The 21,555-nt window shown below is 37.4% G+C and overlaps 1 pseudogene; it reads left to right on the forward strand.

The window, feature by feature from the left end:
- The first annotated feature begins 14,212 nt into the window (after positions 1 to 14,212).
- LOC114640133 lies at positions 14,213 to 17,706 on the forward strand (annotated as a pseudogene).
- The last annotated feature ends 3,849 nt before the right edge of the window (positions 17,707 to 21,555 follow it).

Raw genomic sequence — 21,555 nt, forward strand, 5'->3', positions numbered from 1 at the left:
CTCCTTCTCCTTCTCCTTCTCCTTCTCCTTCTCCTTCTCCTTCTCCTCTTCCTCCTCCTCCTCCTCCTCTTCTTCCTCCTCTTCCTCTTCCTCCCCCCTCCTTCTTCTCCCCTTCCTTATTGTTTCTTTTATTTTGGTTGGAAACAATCAGATGACTTTGAGCATGTATGAGTGATGCTGATAGCTTGAGTAGCGAGCATCACCTGTGTAATAGACATTTTTCTTTGAAGGAAAGATTAATCTTACTAAAGAAGTATGGTAGCTGCCACAAGTATCCATTTGTAACTTATGGTCATGGGTATAAAGGCAATCAGATTATAGGTATGGTTTTCTCTGTTAATGTTAAAGTTCTTGTATGCCAGTAGGAACACAGGTAATTTATTACAAGTTAATATGGTTTGTTTTCTAGAGATATTGAATGCTAGAGAGGAAGGAGTAAGGAAGAAGATGGAGTTTTCATCAATAATGTTTGATAAAACTTTTTCTAAGAAGTAACGTCAAGAGGAGGTTATGATTGATTAATGGAATAAAGGTATTGGGTATCAGATTAAGGTAAAGACTAAATCAAAGGGAGAAATAGATCTATTATCTAGAACAACAGGAAAGATACAGTTTTTAGTAGTGTGTTTAAAAAATTTTAGAGGTCATTTATATCTTGATAGCAATATTATCTATGATACAGTTGCACCAGAGAAGAAAAGAGTTGAGGAAGTAAAAAAATGGCCAAGAATAAAGAGGTCCCATGTGGGAAGAGCTTCAGCAGAGATATAGCAGTCACTAAGAGTATTGGCTGTCAGTGCTGGAAGGGAAGAGAGTGGCATGCTAATCAACAAACTTCTAAAAAGTGGGTTTAATTCCATTCTCCCATTTCTCCTCCTGTTTTTCCTTTTACTTTTCTTTACTCCTGTTTCAGAGTGTAGAGTTAATTTGATTTTGAGTATGTTAACTGAAATTGACACCAATTTTATTAGTACTTTAGAATAAGTAATATTGTAACTATCTTGAGAAATTACTTAAAACAACACATTTTAAAAACAGAAAGAATGACTGATCTAGAAATATAGAAAATAGAAAGAAGGGTCAGTTATAAGTGAAGTTGTTCATTATTAAACAAAATCACTATGGAAAAGTATCATTTACTGGTAACTATTTCAGAGGGAGAAATAACAAGGACCATTAATATAGTCAGTGTTCTGGAAATTGTCCGATGTCCTAGTTTTGAGTTTTCCATAAAGAGAAATAAACTTATAAGCAACAGTATAAAGGATATTTTTATTAATGTTATTACTCAGAATTGTGAAATTTCTTTTGGTTTTACTAAGAGATTAAATATGGCTGGAGAGATGGCTCAGGGGTTAAGAGCACTGACTGCTCTTCCAGAGGTCCTGAGTTCAATTTTCCAGCAACCACATGGTGGCTCACAACCATCTGTAACAGGGATCTGATACCCTGATCTAGTGTGTCTGAGGACAGCTATAGTGTATTCATATAAATAAAATAAATAAATCTTTTGAAAAATAGATTAAATATTAAATAAATATTTATGATGATCTTCAGATTATTCATATGCATAAGTCTATAACCATTTGGAGATTTTCTTTTTAATATATCTGCTTAACTAGACATCAGCTAAACTAGTAAAATTTAATGACATAAACACCCCTTTTAAACAATAGGTTAGGAAAAATTTAATTTTAAACACTTACATAGAAAATTATCTTCATGGTTTCCCTTATTCTCATCCTTTGGCTTAGAAAATTTAAAGTATGGTTGTCACCTATCAAGTAATGGGCACAATGGTTTTTCAGATGCATTGTGTAATGATGCTGCAGTCATGTAGTCATTCAACAATATGTATTAGAATTGTGTATGCTGAGACTAATGGATCATAATTCATGCCTATCTAGTCACCCTCCTAGATTCTAGAGATCTGGCAATTGCCAGAAAATAGTTGGCTTGTTTATTTATTTATTTATTTATTTACTTATTTATTTATTTTTGTTCTGTTTGAGAATTTCATACATAGATAAACTCTTCCCTCCATTCTCTTCCCTCTAATTCTTTTCAGTCATCACTATTTTCTTCCCAACTCAATACCCTACCCACCAAACTGAGTTTACTTAGTGTTACCTGTATGTGCATGAGTGTAGGTCCATCTACTGGAACATGGGTAGGCTTTAGAGGCCAGATCCCTAAAGAAAACTTTCTTCCCCTTCCCCTTCCCCTTCCCCTTCCCCAGAAACCATCAGTTCCCAATAGTCTCACAGTTATGATGGAACCTCATGAATGCCTTCGTCATCCTGTCCATGCTAGAATTATGATTGGCTTGATTGTTTTTGCTTCGAACCTTGATGACAAGAAGGAATGCTTTATTTTTATTTCTATTAAATTCTTCTTTTACATTCTATCAGTCTTTTACTCATAAGTGGAAATAGTTTAAAGGGAGAAAATTCACAGTAATCTCTTGGAATCTTTTATGCATATGATAGAGTCTGAAGTTTCATTAGCATAGTGCTTCAAGCCTCCTAATCACAGGTGACTGTTAGTGTTATTCACTTAAGAGTAATTATATTCTGGATAAAATAGCTTCCAAACTATTCTTTATGATAAGATAAAGAATCAATTTGTAGGTGAAAATTATGCAGCTTTCATTTTGATTTTAATTAAAGACTGTAGAAGCCCAAAGGAATAGACTGTTAACAATTTAAACAACTAATCATATTGGAATGTCATTGAAATGTCAAAAGACAGCCTCAACAATAGAAATGAAAGTGTGAGATAGGGCTCTTTATTATTTTAAAATCATACATAAATTGACAATTATCTCATGCAAAAAAATTTTTACCAAGAAATAAAACAGAGCTTCTACCTGATATTTATAATCAATCTCCTATAGAACATAATTTAACTATTAATTTTTAAATGATTAAAAACAAGAAAAGTAACTGTGATGAATTATAACTAATTTTTCTAGTTGCAGCTGAACTAACCCTAGAAAACAATTAAAATACGATAAATAATTTTAGGACATTTAAAACATTTTAATATAGGTATTTCTTCATGTAAAAGTATTTGATAGGAAATTAATATTTTCACCAGCTAAAAAAGTGTTTCTAACAAAGTGAAAAATTGCAAATCAAACCTTTGATGCATTAGTCAAACATGAAATAGATATCATTAAAATTTGAAGGTTAAAGGATAGCATAGAGAGTTAAAAATACTATTTTACACAATTTTAAAAAATCATTTCTGAAGTGAATACAATACAAGGTGACAAAGCAGGAATATATTTCCTTGGAGCATAACAAGAGCTGTTGAAGAAAAGATTAAAATTTCTACAACTCCAAACAAAATGTTTAAATGAAGAAACAACTAGGAATAAAGTGCTAGACATAGAAGATTATAAAAAAAAGAGAAATCGTGTCGTGTCCAGTTAAAGTGTTTCCAGAAGCAAAGAAAGCCATGGTTTAATGCTATCACCCAACAAGATTGTCCAGAAATTCACAAGACTTTAATCTGTGTCTTTGAAGGCCTGCCACTTATCAGGCCAGGTGAAATTGTCCTGGATGGTCAGTTTTGAGATTGAGGACTAGAGATGTTCTGGCACCTTAAGTATAAAGATGATATCCTGTGAACTCTTAGGGGAAAAATATTCTACATGAAAAAAAAATTGATTTGACTTATACTTCCTAGTAACAGAGCAGAATAGCAATAAAGAAAACTTCCTAGGTATTTAAATAAAACTCAAATCAACAATTTTATATCTATCCAAATTCTTCTTGTTTTGAAGCTGAGCAGAAGCAGTAATATGCATGCAAATATGCAAACAAAACTTTAAGGATTTTGTACAGGCAAACTCTTAATGATGATTCTAGGAAAAGAAAAATTTCGCTAACCTAAGAATTACAGAGAAATGTGCCATGAGAATATTATAGATGTAAAAAGTGGATCTAAGCTGGGGTACGCCAAGCTACATCCATTCTTCCCCCACCCTGCCCCACCTCTCTACACAACTTCATCTACCTGTGGGTCCTGAACCATACAGGTTAGCTTATCTCCCTTCACCCATCTTTCCTGCTCCCTGTGTCCTCTGGAGCACCCCCAAGCTTCCCTAAGCATACTGCTATCCTGTTGGGGCCTCCATTCTCCCTGTACCTCTCTGCTCACCATCATAGGACCTGTGGATCCTTAACCATTCAGACCTGCTGATCTAGAATCATGTTGCCCAAAGATATCCATCAGAGGCCTGCCATAACAGAAACAGAGAGGTTAACCCCCTTCCCAATACCTACTACAACAAGAACATCCAGGGACTAAAGCTATTTAGATGGCTAAAGGCCCCAGCAAAAACACAATTAACAAAAGCCAGGGCAATATGACACTCCAGAGCATAGCTATCCTACTACAGAAAGCCCTAGATATACTATCAACACCAATGCACAAAATAATCACCTAAAATCCAATCTTATAAAGATGATAGAGGCCTTTAAAGAGGAAATTAACAAATCCCTGAAAAATATATAAGAAAGTAAAATTAAAAGGGTGAGGAAAATAAGTGAAACTGTACAAGACATGGAAGTGGAAATAGAAACAATAAAAGAAGAAACACAAACAAAGGGGATCCCACAGATAGAAAACCTAAAGAAGAGAAAAGGAACAACAGATGCAAGCATCACCAACGGAATTCAGGAGATTGAAGAAAAAAAATCTCAGGCATAGAAGATACAATAGAAGAAAGTGATATATTAGTCAAAGAAAATGTTAAAGTCTAAAAATTCCTGATATAAAACATCCCGGAAATTGGGGTTACCATAAAATGACCTATCTTAAGAATAATAGGAATAGAAGAAGATGAAGTGTTGCAGCTTTTAGGCCCAGAATATATTTTCAACAAAGTCATCAAAGAAAAATTTCCCCACCTAAAGAAAGAGATGCATATAGACATACAAGAAGATTGTACAACAGGAAATTAGACGAGACCAGAAAAGAAATATTTCCCAGCACATAATAATCAAAACACAAGATCTATGAACAAAGAAAGAATATTAAAAGTGACAAGGGTAACAAACAAAGTCAGATCTACTGAATTACACCCTACTTCTCAACAGTGACTCTAAAAGCTAGAAGGGCCTGTAAAGATAACTTGCAACCTCTAAAAAAACAGACATGCCAACCAAGACTACTGTACCTAGCAGACATGTCAATCACCATAGATGAAGAAAACAAGATATTTTAAGACAAATCCAAATTAAAACAATATCTATCCACAAATACAGCCCTACAGAAAACACTCCAACCCAAGGAGGATCCAAGAAAACACAGGAAATAAGTAATTCCATAGCAGCACAAACAGGGAAGCACACACATGTTCATGTATACACACACACACACACACACACACACACACACACACACACTAATACTACCAACATCAAAATAACAGGAAATAACAATCACTGGTCATTAATATCTCTCAACATTGGTGGACTCAATTCCCCAGTAAAAAGACACAGGCTAACAGAATGGATGCAAAAACAGAATCCATCATTATGCTGCATACAAGAAACACACTCCAGCAATAAAGATAGACATTACATCAAAATAAAGGGCTGGAAAAAAGTTTGCCCAGCAAATGGACCCAAGAAGCAAGCTGGAGTAGCTATTTTAATATTTAATGAAATAGAATTTCAATAAAAATAAACCAAAACACACAGAGAAGGACACTTCATACTCATCAAAAAAAAATGTACCAAGATGATATCTCAGTTCTAAACATCTATGCTCCAAACACAATGGCACCTACATCTATAAAAGAAATATTGCTAATGCTTAAGCCACACATCAAAACCCACACATTAATAGTGAGACACTTCAACACCCCACTCTCACCAATCAACAGGTCATCCAAACAAAAGCAAAATAGAGAAATAATGAAACCAATCACCATTATGAATCAAATGGACTTAACAGATATCTACAGAATACAAAAGACATATAAGAATATACACACACACAAAAATACACCTTTTTCTCAGCACCTCATGGAAAAAGCTCCAAAACTGACCATATAGTTGGTTACAAAGCAAGGTTCACCATATACAACAAAATTTAAATAACACCTTGTATCTTATCAGACCACCATGGATTAGGGCTAGATCAACAACAGCAAAAACATCAGAAAGCCTCCACACTCATGAATACTGAACAACTCTTATTCAATGATCTCTAGATCAGGGGAAAAAAGAAAGGAATGAAAGACTTTCTAGAATTCAATGAAAATGAAGGCACAACATACCCAAATTTATGGGACACAATAAAAAGAGTGCTAAGAGGAAAGTTCATAGCACTAAGTATGTGCTGTGAACTTGAAACGAGAAAGTTCTCATACAAGCATAAAGAAATGAGAAAGTTCTCATACAAGCAATTTAAAAGCATACCTGAATGATCTAGAAAAGAAAAAAATGAAGCAAACACACCAAAGAGGAGTAGAAGCCAGGAAATAATCAAAATCAAGACTGAAATCAATCAGTTAGAAACAAAGAAAACAATACAAAGAATCAACAAAACCAATAGCTGATTCTTTTAGAAAATCAAGAAGATAAACAAACCCTTAGTCAAACCCAAAGACATAGAAAGAGTATCCAAATAAACAAAATCAGAAATGAAAAGGGAAACACAACAAGAGACACTGAGGAAATTTGAAGAACCATTAGGTCTTACATCAAAAGTCTGTACACTAAAAATTGGGAAATTGTAATGAAATGAATGATTTTTCTAGACAGTTACCATTTACCAAAGTTAAATCAAGATCAGGCAAACTATTTAAACAATTTCATAAGAAATTAGAAAATAGAAGCAGTCATCACAAATCTCCTAAAAGTCCAGGACCAGATGGTTGTAGTGCAGAATTCTATTAGACCTTCAAAGAAGAGCTAATACCAATACTCCTCAAACTACTTCACACACACAAAAAAGAAGGAACACTGCCAAACCCATTCTATGAAGCCACAGCCATCCTGATACCTAAACCACACAAAGACATCAAATAAACAGAACTTAAGACTGATTTCTTTTATGAACATTGATATGCAAAATACTCAATAAAATACTTGCAAAAGGAACCCATCCCATCAAAGGATCAAACACATCATCCATCATGATAAAATAGGGTTCATTCCAAGGATTCAAGGATAGTTCAATATATGAAGATCCATCAATATAAGCCACTCCATTAACAAACTGAAAGAAAAAAATCACATTATTATCTCATTAGATGCTTAAAAAGCCTTTGATAAAATCAAAGACCCCTTCATGTTAAAAGTATAGGAGAGATCAGGGGTACTAGGCACATACTTAAATATAATCAAAGCAATATACAGCAAGCCAATAGCTAACATCAAACTAAATTCAGAGAAACTTAAAGCAATTCAACTAAGTTCAAGACAAAGTTGGTCACTCTCTATCTATCTACTCAATATAGTATTGAGGTTATAGACATAGGAATAAGACAATTAATTAAGGATATCAGGGGGATACAAAAGAAGTCAAAGTATAATTGTTTCTGGCTAATATGAAAATATACTGAAGCATCCTCAAAAGTTCTGCCAGACAACTCCTTCAGCTGATGAACACCTTCAGCAAAGTGGCTAGATTCAAAATTAACTCAAAGAAATCATTAGCCCTCCTTTAAACATATGATAAATGAGGTAAGAAAGAAATTAGGCAAACAACACCCTTTATAGTATCCACAAACAATATGAAGTATCTTGGTATAACTCTAACCAAGCAAGTAAAAGATCTGTATGACAAGAACTCCATGTCCCTGAAGAAAGAAATCAAAGAATATATCAGAAGATAGAAAGATCTCCCATGCTCATGGATAGGTAGGATTAACATAGTGAAAATGATCATCTTACCAAAAGTAATCTAAAGATCCAATGCAATTCCCATCAAAATTCTAACCCAATTTTAATAGACCTTGAAAGAACAGTTCTCAGTTTCACATGGAAAAACAAAAAACCCAGTGTTGCCAAAACATTCCTGAACGATAAAAGAATTTGAGGAAGAGTTACCATCACTGACCTCAAGCTGTACTACAGAGTAATACTGATAAAAACTACATGGTATTGGTACAGAAACAGATACATTGTTCAATGGAATTGAATTTAAGATTCAGAAATAAACCCACACATCTGTGGTCACTTGAGTTTTGATAAAGAAGCCATACAACGGAAAAAAGAGAGCATTAACAAATGGTGCTGGTCTAACTGGATGTCTATATTTAGAAGGATGAAAATAGATTCATAGTTGTCACCCTGCACAAAGCTCAAGTCCAAGTGGATCAAGAACCTCAACACAAAAAACACAAATATACTAAATATTATAAAAGAGAAAGTGGAAAATAGCCCTGACTGCATTGATAGAGGAGACAATTTACTTAATATAACACCATGATTCAGGCTCTAAGATCAACAATTAATAAATAGAACTTCATGAAACTGAATAGGCTCTGTAAGGCAAAGGACACTGTCTGTAGGACAAACCAGCAGCCCATGGATCAGGATAAGTATCTTCACCAACCCTACATTGGACAGAGGACTATATCCAAAATATATAAAGAACTCAAGAAGTTAGACACCAACAAACCAAATAATCCAATTAAAAATGGGGTATAAGGCTAAACAGAACTTTCAACAAAGGAATTGCTATTGGCCAAGAAACGCTTAAAGAAATATTCAAAGTCCTTAGTCATCAGGGAAATGCAAATCAAACAACTCTGAAGTTCATCTTACACCCATCAGAATCGTTAAGATAAAAAGCTCAAGTGGTAGAAAGGGAAACACTCCTCTGTTGCTGGTGGGAGTGCAAACTTACACAACCACTTTGGAAATCAATGTAGTTTCCCAGAAAATTAGGAATAGTTCTACCTCAAAACTCACTTATACAACTCCTGGACATATAGCCAAAATATTCTCAACCATTCCACAGATACACTTGCTTATCTATGTTCATAGCAGCTTTATTTGTAATAGCAGAAACTGGAAAAAAAATAGATGTCCCTCAATTGAAGAATTGACAAAGAAAATGTGGTACATATACACAGTGGAGTATATTCAGCTATTAAAAATAAAACCATCATGAATTTTGTAGGCAAATAGATGGAACTTGAGAATATCATCGTAAGGTAACCCAGTCTCCAAAGGACATGCATGGTATGTATTCACTTATACATGGATATTAGCCATAAAATACAGGATACCTTTACTACACTCCACAGATCCAAAGACACTGAAAGAGAAGGAAGGTGTAAGCAAGGATGCTTGAATCTCACTTAGAAGGGGGAATAAAATACTCATAAAAAGGCAGGTGGAGGGAGAAAATTGGGTGGAAGAGGCGATGGCAGGGGAATAGGAAGTCGGGATCAGGTATGGGGAAAGGATAGGAGAGATGGCCACATGGCCATGAGAATTAATGGAAATCTTCAATTGATGGGGGTATGGATGTGAGAGGCATCTCCTGGATGGAACAGAGACCTTAGATTAGAGAAATATCCAAGAATCAATGGGGGTGACCTTAGCTGTGACATACAGTAGTAGGAATATGGAACCTGAAGAGGCCACTTCCTGTAGCCAAGAAGGAACAACAGTGGAGCAGTAGGAACATCAACCCACTCACAAAACCTTGGACCCAAATTTATCCTGTCAACAAGAAATGCAGTGACTGGGGATGGAACAGAGACTGAGGGAGTAGTCAACCAATAAGGTACTTAACTTGAGACCCATTCTTTGGGCAAGCACCAATCCCTGACACCATTAATGATACTCTGATATATTTACAGACAGGAATCTAGCATAGCTATCCTCTGAGAGGCTCCTCAGCTGATTCAGACAGATGTAGATACCCATAACCAAACAGTGGATGGAGCCTAGTGACTCTTATGGAAGAATATAGGGAAGGATTACAATCCCCCAAAGGGATGGGAACTCTACAGGAAGATTAACAGAGTTAATCAAAGAGCATATGTTGGCTGGAACTAGGCCTCTCTGTACATGTGTAGCAGATGTGCAGCTTGATCTTCATGTGAGTCCCAAACAACTGGAAAGGGGGCCATCCCAAAAGCTGTTGCCTGCCTGTGGGATATCTTCTTCTAGCTGGGCTGCCTGGTGTGGCTTCAGCATAAGAGGCTGTGTTTAGACCTGCAGAGACATGATATGCCAGGGTTGGGAGATACCAATTCTGGCCCTACCCTCTCACAGGAGAAGAGGAGGTGAGATGATTGTGGGAGGGAGTGACCAGAAGTGTGGTTAGTGAACAAGATGCAAAGCAAATTTTAAAAAAAGTGAATCTAAGATCTAACACTGGTAGAAATACAGGCTATAAAAATAGTATATAATATTATGGAGTAATACCTTTATTGATTGTTCTATATAGAAAAGTAGAGAGACCTGTTTCAGTAGAACCCCCCTAAAAAACCAACAGTAGAAGATGGGACGTTATAGAAAATTATATTTATAAACAGAACCAAACAGTGTCAGTTTCTGAACAAACATGAACCTTCTTAAGTAATAAAAGAAAAAAATGAGCCAAAAAAACAGTAGAAATAAATCTACATTCCTTAAAAATATATGAAAAGTAGACGATACAATGTAATTTATATCAATTATTCTATGTGGACTTAGATCACATATTAAATAAAATTATTTTCAGACTCATTCACACTGAAGCCCCTACTTTACATTGTATGTAAAAGATATAATTAAATAAATCAAGAAGAACAAAAATAAAAGCTTTCTCAAGGCAAATGTAAGCAGAAAGAAATCAAAGCTACAAAGTTGTTATAGATACAAGCTATCATCCCTTGGATGTAGAATGTCACCCAAAGCCTCATGTGCTGACAGCTTGATTATTAGTTTGGAGAATCCTGGGCAATGATGGACACTTAAGTAGGTGGGCCCCAATAAATGTAAATGGGTTACTGGGAACATATCATCAAAAATATTTAGATCTGGAAGCAGTCTTTTCAGTTTTTATAAAATGAGCTTCCCTTTTTCTGTCAACTGTTCCCCACAATGATGACTCGTGAATGTTATAGGAGAATAAAAAGAGAGACAAGTGGCCAGGGACCTGTACAGCAGCATTCATAGGTAAAGATTTGAGGAAGTGATTGTATCATGGGAACTTGGTACTCTGGGGGACATTTTAGACCCATCTCATAACACCCAGATATTTTGTCAAAACTGTGGAAAGGGGTTGGAAGATCACTCAGAAGTTAATATCATTCGTTGCTCTTGTAGAGGAAGCAGGTTCTGCTTCTGACTCCAACAAGACAGCTGATAACCATCTGTAACTCTTGTTCCAGGGGATATAATGATCTCTTGTGACATTCGAGTGCACCAGGCACCCAAATAGTACATACACATACATGTAGGCAAAACATTCATGCACATAAATACGTCTTTAGAAAAAAGGACAGCTGATACATATTGGAATTCAGATGTTCATGAATCCAAGGAAGGCTCTCTTTGTAATGATAAAGACACAGTCCATTAATAAGATGGGAAAGGGATGCCTGGAAACTGAACAACAGAGGAGCTCCCTTCTCAACACAAACAGGCTAGATTCTAATTCAAGGCATGACATGGATAAGTAAAATAAACTAGGTTATAGCTGTAACCGTATGACTTTTCAGTAAGCCAAATAATTTACTCACTTAGTTATATCTTATATGTATAAGTATGTGTTCTGGTTCAGTAATTAATAATCCAGAAATGAAAATAACTTCCACTCAAATACCATGGGCATTTGTGGAAACTGACCCCATCTGGCATCAAAGCCTTACAAGTTCCAAGCTGAAGTAATAGACTAATGTACAGTAATTAAAGCTTAGAAGTATAATTTTATTGCAGAATTAGAAATAATTAATATAATGTTATTTCTAGATGGAAATTAAAATAAAATGATATATAGCCTTATGGAACATGTAAATAAAATTGAAATTAGAAAATATATGTATTAAAAAGTTCAATACACGGTCTGGGCCCGAGCATAGAGCAGGTTTCAGGCGGCAGCTCTGTACCCAACCTCAGAAAACCTAGAGAAAGAGGGTCTCCCAGGAGCTTTAACTCAGGCAGCATCTCAGGTAAAAGTGAATCATCCATGATGTCTGCTGTTAGAAGTTCTAATCCAGATGCTGGCCTCTGACCTTATACTACTCAGACCTTTGAAGCACCACTGACAAGAACATCAAACAGCTAGAGATTGACATCACTAATCTGAAGAAATCCCTCGTTTCACTGTCTGAAGAGACCTCCTAAAATTGCAAAGATCCTTATTGGACTTGATTTACTCTATTACAATAGAAAAGGCTGTGTACAGCTCTTGATTGTGTACAGCCCTTAAAGAAGAATGTTGCCTTTACATAGACAAGACAGGGAGGGTTAAAGAGAGCATGAAATAGATCAGTGAAGGCCCTGAGAAAAATCAGAGGGAGAAAGAGTCAGATGAATGTTGGTACAAGAATTGGCTTTCAGCCCCACCAAGGTTGTCAACCCTACTTCCTCCCATCTTGGACCATTATTTGGGATCTTTTTGCTTATTTCTGCTAGTCCCTGGGCCTCAAATAGGCTGACTAGCTCTGTGAAACAACAGATAAATAATTTGATAGAAAAACCTATTCAGATACATTATCATAAGTTAGCTATGGAGGACCACGAGACTCAAGATGAGGTTGTTACTTTATACAGGGTGTTTCCAAAACCCATCTCCACCCAACCTAAAAGGGGGGACTTCTGCCCCTAGACCAAGCAGAGAGGGGCCACCCAGAACCCCCTCTGATAGGCGATCTGAATTCTTGCTTAGGCTGCGAGGCTAAGGACTGCAAGGGAATATAAATAAAAGATAAAAATATCTCTCTGGGTTCCCTGAGGGACAAGCCTGACTGCATAGGGGTTGATGTCAAAAGTATCCCCTCTCCAGTAAAAAGACATTGGGATGGGTATGGCCCTCATGCCTCCATGGACAACGACACGGGGACCAGAGCCATTACAAGGTCCCCTTCAAGTACTGGAGGTCAGGCCTCTATCCCTGCCTTTGCAAGATTAGAATCGCCACAGCCCTTCTATACTTAGAGAAGGGAGGAGATGTCAGGGGCAGCCTTGATTATACACTGAAGGCCTAAAATCAGCCATAGGCCTAAATTCAGCAATAGGTCTCTCATACATGTATACTAACACCAAGTCTTGGGTCTCAGTGGAAAAACATTGAAACAGATGGCTATAAGCTATTGTAAACAGGAAGCTTTTATGGAAATCTACCAGCCCAAGTAGTCATACACCTTGTAAATAGGTAGCCTTAGCAGACAATACCAACTTAGTTAAGGACAAGTGAGTCATAGGCAGAGTCATAGTGACCTGTCTCCTGAACCTTCACCCAGCCGATACCCTGTTCTGAAAGATATCTGTATTCCCCCTGAACACCCACACTCTAGTGTCATCCCCTTCCCTACCTCCTGCCTTTCTGTGTTTATAACCCCTGTGTGAATGAATTACGATTTGAGTAAAAATAAATAAATTATTTTTTTAAAAAAGTTCAATACAACTGAAGCAATGAGGGAAAAAAATAGTCTTAAAAATATACTCTTATGCTTTAAGACCACAGGAACTTAATATACAACTCAAAAGCTAGGAAAATATGCAAGTAATTTTGGAAGTTTTGCATAACCTTTTAGGAAAACTAAATCTAACCTCAACAGAGAGAAAATTTAGTCAGATATGGTAAGGTTGACCAAAAATTCCAACATTAAAGAAACCAAGACACAATATGAGGAAACCCTGTGTTATATAGGGAATTCCTGGCAACTCTGGCAAAACTGATAGATTCTGTCAAAAATACAAAAGTGTCCCTGAAAGTTCAAATGTCAGATAATTCACAGGGAAAATCTTCAATACCTCCAAAAGCTAAATTATCTCTGTTTTATATTCTTTGTTAAAAATCTAGAAATACAAAATCCCTTTTAATTATTTTGTAAGCCAAGTGTTACATTAATTCTCATGTGTGTGTGTGTGTGTGTGTGTGTGTGTGTGTGTGAGAGAGAGAGAGAGAGAGAGAGAGAGAGAGAGAGAGAGAGAGATCAAATTAATTGTTTCCTCAGAGTTAGGAACATTTATTTTGAAGTTAATATAAAAAGTCAAATATGGTTGACTAAAAGCCAACCATGGTAGCAAAAGCCAGGTATTAAGACAAAAATATATATCTTATTTCATTGAAATAGCATGAAAGGAATGAACAGGTGGCAAAGAAATAAAGAGTGCAGAGGCCACCGCTGGCCTGGTCACTGGTGGATATTCTGTTCATAGCAAGGAAGCATCTAATCTTTCATGTAGATAGACATTTTCAAGTAAGTGGTGTTAATGCAAAGATAACCATGCGAGGAGAGATAAGAAGTGAGTGAGACATCCAGTTAGACCAGAACCATTTGTTGAAGACACTACCTTTTCTATTGTATGGTTTTGGCTTCTTTGTAAAAAGAAAAAAATACAAGTGTCCATAGGTATGTAGGTTTATTTCTGGGTCTTCAATTCGAGTCCTCAGATTCAGCTGTCTGTTTGTATACCAATACCATGCATTTTTTATTACTATTGCTTTGTAGTACAGCTTGAAGTCAGAGATAGTGATACCACCAGAAGCTCTTTTATTGTTCAGGATTGTTTTAGCTATTCAGGTTTCTTGGTTTCCATATAAGTGGAGAACTGTTCTTTCAAGATCTGGTAAGCATTTTGTTGGATAGAGATTACATTAAACTATAGATTGCTTTTGGTAATATGGACGTTTTCAGTTATGTTAATCTTAACAATCCATGAACAAGGAAGATCTTTCCACCTTCTGATATCAGTTAGACTTGAAGTTCCTGTCATAGGTTTTTCACTTTCTTGGTTAGAGTTACACCAAACTGTTTTATGTTATTTGGGGCTATTGTGATGGGTACTGTTTCCCTATCTCCTTTCTCAGCCAGTTTATTGCTTGTGTATAGGAGGGCTAGTGATTTCTTTGAGTTAATTTTATATCTAGCCACTGTGCTGAAGGTGTTTACCAGCAGTAGTAATTTGCTGATAGAATTTTTGGGGTCGCTTATGTGTACAATCATATCATCTGCAAATAGACTTTGACTTCTTCCATTCCAATGCATATCCCTTTGATCTTTTATAGTTGTCTTATTGCTCTAGCTAGCTTCATTGAACTAGATTGAAGAGATATGGGGAGAATAGGCAGCCTTATCTTGTCCCTGATTTTGCTGGAAATGCTTTAAGTTTCTCTCCATTGAATTTGATATTGGCAATTGGCTTGCTGTGTATTATTACTTTTATTGTGTTTAGGTATGCCCCTTGTATCCCTGGTCTCTCCAAGACTTTTATCATAAAGTGGTGTTGAATTTTTGTCAAATGCTTTTCTGCCATCCAATGAGATGACCATGTAGATTTTTTTCTTTCAGGTTGTTTTTATTGTTGGATTATTGTTGATGTATTTTAGTATATTGAGCCACCCCAGCATCTCTGGGATGAAACCTACTTGATAAAGTTCTATCTTAAGACTCCTGGGCATATAGCCAAAAGATGTTCAACCATCCCACAAGGACATTTGCTCAACTATGTTTATAACAGCTTTATTTGTAATAGCCAGAAACTGGAAACAACCTAGATGTCTATCAACTGAAGAATGGATACAGAAAATATGGTATACCTACACAACGGAATTCTACTCCACCATTAAAAACAATGACATCAGTCCTTAGAAGGCTGGCAGTTGAAATCAAACTTCTGCATTTGATTTTCAAACATAGCTTCTCCCCAAACTTAGACGACTGTCCTGTTGAGAGCTGCGTCTGGATGTCTTACATGGAGACAACATAAAGATGGCTTCATTTCTTGAACCATTCCCCCAGCATGTGTCTTGTGAATCATGAACTGTGGTCATCACTTGTTCTGGAAACGCTGTCATTCTGGGATGTGGTCATTTATTTCTCTGCAGAGGAGTGGGAATTACTGGGTCCTGCTCAGTGGAAACTGTACAGAGAGGTGACATTGGAGAATTACAACAACCTTGTGTTCCTGAGACTTGCTTCCTCTAAGCCATACCTGGTCACATTTCTGGAACAAAGACAAAAGCCTTCAGATGTGAAGAGAGGAGAGGCCATCACTAAGTACTCAGGATATGCTGTCATTCTGGGATGTGGTAATCTATTTCTCTGCAGAGGACTGGGAATTACTGGGTCCCACTCAGTGGAACTTGTACAGGGATGTGATGTTGGAGAATTATAACTACCTTGTGTTCCTGGGTCTTGCTTCCTCTAGGCCATACCTGGTCACATTTCTGGAGCAAATACAAGAGCCTTCAGATATGAAGAATCAAGTGTCCATCACTAAGTACACAGGCAACACCTGTTGGGATAGCCTCCTTTCCAGTTGCTCAGCACACACATAATAACCAAGCCACACATCGGCTGCATATGAGCAAGGAGGCCAAGGTCCAGCCCATGTATGTGCTTTGTTGGTTCAGACTCAGAGCCCCAAGGATCAAGGGGGAAACTGCTATACATGCAAAGAATGTAGTAACGTCTTTGAGGGGAAAGAAGCATTTCAAAATCATCTGATACTTCATTTAGATGTGAAGCCCTACAAATGTGAAGAGTGTGGCAAGTCCTTCTGTTTTCCATCATTACTTTCTGAACACAAAAGGATTCATACAGGAGAAAAACCCTACAAGTGTGGCATCTGTAGCAAGGCCTTCCATGGTCCATCAAGACCTTTTCAACATAAGAAAATTCATGTAAAAAGAAAAACTCTACAAGTGTGAAGTATGTGGCAAGACTTTCAATTATTCACCAAGACTTTATGTTTACATGTGCATTCATACAGGAGAGAAGCCATACAAGTGTGAAATATGTGGGAAGGCCTTCCACTCTCCACCATCACTTTATCAACACATGGGAATTCATAGAGGAAAGAAACCCTACAATTGTGATGTATATGGCAAGGCCTTCTGCTTTCCATCATTACTTTCAAAACACAAGATAATGCATACAGGAGTGAAACCCTACAAGTGTAAGATATGTGGACAGTTCTTCCGCTCAGAATCATCACTTCGTCAACACAAGATAATGCATACAGGAGTGAAACCCTACAAGTGTGAAGTATGTGACAAGACCTTCGATTATCCACCAAGACTTTCAAAACATAAGAATATGTGTGCAGCAGAGACACCATACAAGTGTGACGTATGTGGAAAGGTCTTCTGGTCTTCATCAGCACTTCGTCAACACCAGAAAACTCATAGAGGAGAGAAACCCTGCAGGTGTGAAGTATGTGGCCAGGTCTTCAAATATCGATTGATACTTTACAACCATAAAAAAATTCATACAAGAGACACACCATACAAGTGTGAAGTATGTGGGAAAGTTTTCCGTTATCCATCAATACTTTCCAACCATAAGAAAATTCATACAGGAGACACACCATACAAGTGTGAAATATGTGAGAAGGCCTTCCATTATCCATCACTACTTTCTAAAAACAAGATAATTCATACAGAAGAGAATCTCTACAAGTGTGAAGTATGTGACAAGGTCTTCAATTATCCATCAAGACTTTACAAACAACAGTAGAGAAACCCTACAAATATGAAGTATGTGGCCTGGCCTTCCATTGTCCATAATTACTTTTTGAAAAAAAAAAAAAGACAATCCATGCAGGTGGAAACCCTAAACTTGTGATGTATCAGTCAAGTCCTTAAGAGCTTTCCAGATTCTTTCCCTCATTTGATAACTCATTCCGGAGAGAAGCCATAGAAACCTGAGGAATGTGGAAAAGCCTCCTTTACAAAGTCATACCAATATCTACACAAATTAACTCACACTATAGAGACTACTTACAAATGAAAAGAATATGTCAAAGTGCTCAACAAATTTAGGGATCACCAAAGAATTTATTCTGGAGAGAAACCATACAAATGTAAAAAATGTGGCAAATACTTTTGAATTTCCATTGCGTGGTCTGAACAGAGAATAATTCCTATTGGCGATAAACACTATACATGTGAAAAATGTGGCAAACACTATTCTTACCAGTCTTCTGGTCTCAAGCAACATTAAAGACTTCATCTATGAGAGAAACCACAAAAGTGTGAAGAATGTACTAAAGTCTTTTGGACTTACTGAAAATTTGGGAAAAACCTCATATTCATAATAGACTGAAATGTCACAAGTGTGAAAAATACTGCAAACACCTTAATAAGCTTTCTTAAATTTCATGGCACAAAGTAGTTCAAACTAGAGAGAAACAGTTCAAATGTTAAAATGTTGGTATAATCTTAACACATCTTCAGACCCTAAAAGTATCAACAGCTTCATGCTGAATAGAAGCCCTATAAGTTTGGGGAACGTGGTAAAAGCTTTGGAATCTTTCATGCACCCATGACAAAAGTGGAGCTGTCAGACACCTGGATTTTGGGGATGATCCTTCCTTGGTGTCTTTTGTTTCTTTTAGAATTGAAACCCTTGTTCTATACCAGGATGTAGAAAAGTAGTCACTTGTTTGTATGCTGTAGGAGCTCACAGTTAAGAGATTGCCTTGAGTCTCACATGACACATGGGCTGTGGTCTTTCATACTGTTGTAATTATTAAATACTTTGTGGACCTGTCAAAAAAACAAAACAAAACAAAAAAAACAAAAAACAATGACATCATGCATTTTGAAGGCAAATGGATGGAACTAGAAAATATCATCCTGAGTGAGATAACCCAGTCCCAAGAGGACATTCATGGTATGTTCTCATTCATTAAGTGGATATTACCTATAAAGTACAGGATAACCATGCTATTGTCAACAGACACAAGGAAGCCATATAACAAGGAGAGCACTAGGAGGATGGTTGAATTCTTGTCAGAAGGGTAAACAAAAATAGATACCAGAGGTCAATGGAAGGAAGGAAGTCACTGGAAGAGGGGATGGAAGTGGAGGGGGGATCATATGTAGAGAGAGCAACGGAAAGACAAGGGAGAGCGGCTGGGGGTCCTGGGGACAATCTGGATGTACCAGAGACTTGGAATGCGAAGAGGTCCCAGAGGGTCTATTGGAGATAGATCTAGCTGAGATTCCTAGCAGTGGAGGATATGGATCCTGAAGTGACCACTTCGTGAAAACCGGCAGGATTTCCAGTGGACGCTTAAGGACAGCAACCCACCCACAAAGCCTTTGACCCAAAATGTGTCCTGCTTACAAGACGTGCAGGGACAAAGATAGAGCAGAGTCTGAGGAATGGCTAACCAAAGCTTGCCTCCAGTTGAGACCCATCCCATCCCATATATAAGATCCAATCGCCAAGATTACTAATGATACGTTGGTGTGCTTTCAGACAGGAACCTAGCTTAACTGTCCTCTGAGAGTCTCTACCCAATAGCTAACAGAAAGAGATGGAGAGACTCAACACCCAAACAGAAGGAGCTCAGAGAGTCTTACAGAAGAGTTGAGAGAAACACTGTGGAACCAGAAGATGACAAGTACTCCACAGGAAGACTAACAGACTCAACTAATCTGAACGCTTGGGGGCTCCTAGAGACTGAATCACTGACCAGAGAGTGAGCATGGACTTACCCTAGCTCCCCTGCACATATGTAGCAGATGAGCAGTCTCATCTTCATTTGCATCCCCCAAACAATTGGAGCAAGTGCCTATCCCTGACCCTATTGCCTATTTGCCTGCCTGTGGACCCTGCACCTCTAAATGCACAAACTTCTCTGGCCTCAGTGGAAGAGGATGTTCCTATTCAGGCAGCAACTTTATGCATGGGTGTGGGTGGGGGTTGGAGGGAGGAGGGGGGCAGTTCACATCTAGAAGGGAGCATCCCCTTCTAAGGGGAATGGAGGGAGGACTTAAGTGAGGGTGTGTGAGTCAACATCCTCTACACCTGTGCTGTTATGCCCGATCCTCCATCTCTATACATTTCCCTGAGAAGACTGCTCAAGGAGAAATCTAAACTTAGGTGATAAGCTGCCAAGTGTGTCTTCTTGTTCCTGTATTGATCCTTGTTCCTGTTTTTATTCCTGTTCCTGTTTGTGTTTCTGTTTTGTGAGGAGTATAAAAGGGGTCTACACAGTTGAAAATATAACATTTGGTTCTTTACCAGATGACTCTTTGTCTTTCTTTCTTTCGCCCTCAGCCCTCCGCCGATCCAAGGAACTCAGTTAGCTATGCTGGCGTAGCTGACAAGGGTGTCTCGGGAGGAGAGGAAGAAATGATATTGGATTGTAAAATGAATAAACATATTTTTTTAAAAGTGAGTCAGATCCAGAACTCACATGCAAATAAGTTCCCATAAACCTAGATATGTGAATGGCCCTCCAAATAACAACTCAGAATGTAAGACAAGACTAGTAAAGTCAGCTATAAAAAATATGAGAACTGCTTGTTAGTCGCATCAATGAACGGAAACAAGACAAAAATTGCATGCAAAATAGAACTCAAAGACAAATAGGAAAAATTCGCAATTCCCACCTTACTTCAAGATAGAGGGCTAATCGCCTTAAAAAACAAAAACAAACAAACAAAAACCTCATGTGTATGCACAAATAAAAATGAAGAAAACCTTAAAACTCAAGAAGAAAAAGGACATTAAACGCCATTAACTAATGGATAGAAAATATGAACAGGTAGATGATAGGAAAGATAGGTAAATGGCTTTCATTCCTGTGAAAAGAATCCCGGTTTCATTCTCACAAGAAAAAATACACAAACTGAAACTAAACAGAAATCATTTTTTATATGTAAGGCTGTCAACCAAAATTTTGCAAGGCTTCATAAGTTTGATAAATCTGAAAACTAAAATGATTAATAATAGTGACAGTAATTATTATGCATTGAAAATCACAGAGAAATTCATTATTCTTCATTTCCAGAAGTACCAGCCATAAACAAGTTTAATAAATGACCTCATTAAGCTAAAGAGCCCTGTGTATCAAAACACACCATTACAGCAGTGAAACGACAAGCTTCCACCGGGGGACATTTGCGTACAACTTTACATACACTGGCATCGATTGGTGTCCCCAAACCTCCAAACTGCATTTGAAGATATGGAGAAATGATCACCCTCACTGCTCACAGGAGTGCGAGTTCTATTCTCCCATTCAGAAAGCTATGACATTATATACAATGTAGTTTTCTTGCCTCTTTTACTCACTAGTACATTGTGGAATTTAAACCTACTAATTTGTATTAGTTGCTTTTTTTGTTTCTGTACCCTGACCCAAAGAAATTTACAGGAGAGTTTATTTTGACTTACAGTTCCAGATAAGGTACAGTCCATCCTGAAGTAGAAGGCATGGAGATGGGTTGGTCACATTTCATCCACATACAGGATTTAGAGGGAGGGAGGGAGGTGAGGGAAGAAGGGAGGGGAGGGAGGGAGGGAGGGAGGGATGGGCAGAAGGAGGCGAGAGAAGGAGGGAGGGAGAGGGAAAGGCAGAGGGAGAGGGAGAGGGAGAGGGAGAGGGAGAGGGAGAGGGA

This window comes from Grammomys surdaster, unplaced genomic scaffold, assembly GCF_004785775.1.
Source record: "Grammomys surdaster isolate TR1022 unplaced genomic scaffold, NIH_TR_1.0 125780, whole genome shotgun sequence".
Taxonomy (NCBI): Eukaryota; Metazoa; Chordata; class Mammalia; order Rodentia; family Muridae; genus Grammomys; species Grammomys surdaster.